General features: G+C 39.1%; 1 protein-coding gene across 1 annotated transcript in view; it reads right to left on the minus strand.

Annotated features, from left to right (window-relative positions):
- Positions 1 to 5,185: 5,185 nt before the first annotated feature.
- Positions 5,186 to 5,377, minus strand: part of LOC134321544 (cytochrome b-c1 complex subunit 2, mitochondrial) — an 8,932-nt gene continuing 8,740 nt past the window's right edge. The window contains exon 13 of the mRNA XM_063003348.1: positions 5,186 to 5,377. This exon is cut by the window's right edge and continues 87 nt beyond it. The gene's annotated coding sequence lies outside the window, so the exon portion shown is untranslated.

Genomic DNA, 5,377 nt, shown 5'->3' on the forward strand with positions numbered 1-5,377 from the left:
TTTTATGGCCTCAACCCCCCGCTGGGTTGCTGTGTGTCTGTGAAACCTATGACCTGGGTCTCCAGTCACCCCCCTTCATGTACTTCTCTCCTAACAAGTTATTTTCTTCACTGTTTCCTCAATCTTTAAACTGCACTCATCTATGATCATGCATAGTATTGCCACAAGGTTTACTGCACCACATTGAACCAATCTAACTTCTTCAATAAACTATATAGTATAAACTGAGTGAGTTGACCTGATCAATTAGCTAGAAAAGATTCATCGGATACAACACAAGCATCAAATATTACCAACTGCCAACTAACAATTTCCAAAAAATATTACCAATTAAATTGAATCTTACCGGAGTCCGTGTAAGCAATTATATTTAATCTCCTGAGACCCGAGCTTTGATTTTTTCAATGCATTTTTCCTATTCCTTTTGTTTTTAACCTTATTAGTTGGGCGACACGGTGGCTCAGTGGGTAGTACCGTCGCACACTGTCACAGCAAGAAGGTCCCCCCTCCGCGGACGTGTTGTCTTGTGGGTTTTCCCCGGGTGCTCCGGTTTCCTCCCACAGTCCAAAGACATGCCAGCGAGGCGAACCAGAGACACTGAACTGTCCATGTCTGTGCCCGATATAACCTGAATCCCGTGCAATGAGCAACCACCGTTTCCTGTCATAAATGTAACCAAAGTGCAAAACATAACGTCAAAATCTTAATAAAGAAGCAAACAAACTTTATTAGTGTTCTAGTACTTTTGCTACCACTAGCTGGCAGACAAAAGTGTCCACCAATGGGGACAATCGATCGAGGTTTAGCAGGTCAAGGAATAAGGCATAACAAAACCAAAATGTAATGTCCTCATATGTGAGGTAAGGCTGAAGATTACCTTCACCAGGCGTCCCTGAATCTGCATGCATATACGTACCTGAATCTGCATGCATATCCGTAGGTCTGCCAGTCCAGCTGCCCCAGCACAATGTATCACAGGATTTCATACACAAAGCGGCATATTAAACATAAATTCCCCCCTTTTTCAAATTTTACAATCAAATCTTGAAAATAAAATATTAAATAAACCTTCTAAATGTGTTTATCCTGTTGGAAAGCACAGAATTTTAAAGTTAGTTCAATCAAAGTCTGGTGTTAGCTGGACCTGTAAACAAATAATGTCGTTAGTGAGCAGTGGAAGGTGTGCAACAGCTTTGTCGGCAGTGTCACCTCTGGCATTGTCCTGTAAAATTGGAACAAAACTTTACTTAAATAGTTCCACTTAAATTGAATAGGAGGGACAATGACACAAAGTATCATTTGCTAAAATTTTAACTAAGCCCACTTGTTTCCTGTCTGTTGCAGCATCTCTGGATGCAAATCCTTTCACAAACATTTCCAATTCAGGATTCCTATCAGGCCCAGAAAAAATAGATAGAGTAATACAGTCATGATGTTCACCATCTCCTGCAATTAGTAAAAAGTGGTAGGATTAAGTACATTACAGCATTTGATAATAATGTTAAATTTTAGAAGTACACTGTAGTATTTATACAATCATTAACTTGATACGTGAGATGTTTTCCTTTCAGTTATAGAACATAATTTGGCACCAACCGAGTTAGATAAGTATAACCCTCAAGATCACTTAGTATAACTACGGATATTTCTGTAGCAGACAGAGACAGAAAGAAAATTCTGCACAAATCCAGAAGGGATCAGAGTCCCTGTCCTGTACAGAAATAGTGGTACCTTCAGGCATTATTTCCAATTTAATTCAAGAGGCAAACAAATGATCACACCTCATAAGATTTATAGGGCTATGAAATCTCACTCTTCACAACTACACAATATTTTAGAAACAGTAATATAATAGCTTTTACCTTTTACTTGTATTCAGCATTTGTATACAGAGAAAAACACGACATCACTCTCAAATAAACATAAGCTTTGACAATATATAATATAATATATTACCATATGTCCTAATCAGAGGTGGAAAGAGTACCAAAAAATTGTATTCAAGTAAAAGTACTATTACTTTCATTAATCTTTACTTAATTACAAGTAAAGTTACTACTCTGAAAATCCACTCAAGCAAAAAGTAGAAAGTAACTCATTTAAAATGTACTCACCGAGTAAACAGCAGGGGGTCTCCTCTGTGTAATGTAAACGGGAGTGGATACAAACCTCACAACAGTAGTATTTAATTCAAATGCAACAGTAGAAACGTTGTCCTTAACTCAAATGCAATAGAAGAAACATGTTGATACAACAATTAAAACAGTTAGGGATGTGTAATGCGTCATTTCAAATGACATAAAACTTTTTCAACTTGTATAATCACTAGCGATGTGTCGTAAAATGATTCGAATCCATGAATCGGCTCTCCTAACCGAAACAAAGGAACCGACTCTTCCGGCAGTCGCCATGTAAATACGCGGCTCTTCAAAAGGAACCGAGACAAAAGACTCGACTCCCTGTCGCAACTCACTGAATTCGCGATTTCTTTAGCGTTTTTTATTTTGCTCGGTAACAGATGCTATTCAAAATGTAACAATTACTAATACAAAACATACTTAAGCAAAAGCAAAATTACAGTCTGTGAAATGTGCTTTAAAAACTACTGTGTTACAGTAACCAGTGCGATCAGAGCGGTAACACTAAGCACTGGATTCGTGTATGTATGTGTATTGATCGAATTTGTTTAAAATCATATCACCGTTATTGAAACATTCCCCACTTGCGACATATTGATGTCGAATTATTGTCCAGTACTACCCCATACATTAAACAAAGAAACAATATAACAATCTCTCAACAATACATGCACTAATACACCCAGCAAATCTCCTATCACGACTAACAAGCGCTGTGTTACTCACAAAATTTTAATCTTATTCACTATAACAACTCTGATTAAGGAGATTTTCCTTAATTATGTGTGAAAATGTCCTATGTCACACATGGATGAATTCCACTCTAAGTACCCCCTTTCCTGGTTTAAGAACCTTAAAGTTCAAGAACGCTATCTACCTTAAAACACACTTAATAAGGTACCATAAATACTTCATCTTAACTCAGTTATCTTAAGATTATAAAAATAAAGTTGATTATAAAATTAACTGCAGCACTTACCCAATCCAGGCGTACAAAGATAGCCGATGGACAAGATACGGCAAGCTGCTCACATAGAGCCAAAAATGGCGGATACACAGAAAACCACGCTCAGCTCTCCCAGAGCCAAAATGGTGGACAGACAGAAAACCACGCTCAGCTCTCTGGTCCAAAATGGCCGCCGAACAAAAGAAACCACGCTGCGCAACCCAGAGCCAAAATGGCGGACAGACAAAGCCACGCTGCGTTCTCAAGAAACAAAATGGCGGATAGACGGGAGACCACGTTGCATTCCCAAGACAAAATGGCGTACAGACAGAAAGCCAAAATGGCGGACAGACAGAAAAACACGCGTGTGCAAGATGGCGGACAAACAAAAGGTTACATATAAATACGCACAGAAACACTGACAAACAAACTCCCGATGTACTGTTTTCGAACCAAATTTAGAATTTAAAGTAGTCTAATTAACCGAACTCCGTTCCCGAAACAGTCAAGTCCGAATTTTAGGACAATCTTTTTCATAGAATCCCGTTTTTTTTAAACTGCCAGACGCCTAAGATTTCCACGTTCAAATCATAGAACCCCGTCCTTTGAACTGCCAGGTAATAGATTTCCAACGTTTGCTCATTCATAGAATCCCGTTTTTAAAACTGCCAGACCCTAGGTTTTACAACGCTCGAATTATAGAATCTCGTTTTTAAAACTGCCAGACCCTATTATTTCCAACGCTCGAATCATAGAATCTCGTTTTTCAAACTGCCAGACTTCTAGATCCAACGCTCGAAAATTTGAGATCTATAGAATTAACCCAGTCCCAGACTCGTTAAAACTTAGATCTTTCGAATCACGCGCCCCTGCTTTTGAAACAGACAGACACGTTTCGCTCCAATGGTGTTCCGGGTGAAGCCTCTGCCGAACAGCCCTTTACCGTTTATTTTGCTCGGTCTGATTCAAACTCAGCAATCAGGAAACATAAATTTTTTTTAGCTCCAACATATATTCACAGTTTTAAACTATCTAATGATACTTTAGTAATTTAATCAGACACTTACGGATTCTGAGATTCACTTTCACACTCAATACGCTAAATAATAAATGCATCTAATATATTCAGAGAACATCTGTTTACCTTAAGCAGGCGCGCGCCTCGTATTGAGCACAAAAGATTTTCAGAATTCCTGGTCTTACCTCAGTCAGCTGAATTAATTCTGATGCAATCCTCAGACCTCTTGAACCATCCTCTGGCTACCATTTGTTAGGATAAATCTTTTGTTCAAAAGGTCCTGAAGAAAGCAGTCGAAGGAAGTCCAGAAAGTACTCTTTAAAACACTTTATTAAGTGTAAAAATAATCTGTGAATATATATCAGAGCTAAGCCGGCCGGCGCTCCTTTTCTCCTGCAGTCTAGACACACCACGTAAGAAAGAGGCCGATCTGAGCCCGCCATCCCTTTTTTAAAACTAGTCTAGGCTCCTCCTACGCCGCTGCTGTTGGAGCCAATGAAATGTGCTAAAAAGCCCCGGGCTCCGCCTCCCCCCTTCGGTATGAGTCAGGGGGGGGGGATCCGGGTCACGACGTCATTTTGAACAATAGACCATGTGGTCTGGATGTAATTTATGTTTAATAATGATATGTTAAAAACCTAACAATATATATATATATTTACTTTGCAGTAACTCTTTAGGAAATGGCCCTTTCCTGTTCCAGCATGGACACAGATTCCCACATTCACAGTCTGTTGAGAAGCCTTATCAGAAGAGCCAGCTGAAAAAATTCTGTAAAAATGACCCTTGTCAGTATTAGTTGTTCTGTTTATTGGCTCATAGTTTATTTATTTATGATGATTATAACGTGATGTTTTACACTTTGGTTGCATTCATGACAGGACGGGTCGTTACTGCTTACACAAGATTCATCAGTTCTAGTTTAATATCGAACACAGTCATGGACAATCACTTGCTCGTCTTTGTACTGTGGAAAGAAACCAGAGCACCCGGAGGAAACCCACGCAGAAAGAACCCGGACCGCCCCACCTGGGGATCGAACCCTTTGTATTTTACCCTGTAATTCACATATAAACAACAACGTTTTGGGAATGAATATATTTTATTCATAAGTTTACATTTGCTATACATTTCAAAAGTGTGAATCCTGCTGTAGGTCTCATATTTCACCACAAATGATCTCAAACACAGACGAGTGAGAGGAATCGGAACCTCATTTCCACTGATTTAACTGATGAGGACAGAGTCCACGTGTAAATAAACGAGCACACTTCA

Source organism: Trichomycterus rosablanca, chromosome 10, assembly GCF_030014385.1.
Source record: "Trichomycterus rosablanca isolate fTriRos1 chromosome 10, fTriRos1.hap1, whole genome shotgun sequence".
In the NCBI taxonomy this organism is placed as follows: Eukaryota; Metazoa; Chordata; class Actinopteri; order Siluriformes; family Trichomycteridae; genus Trichomycterus; species Trichomycterus rosablanca.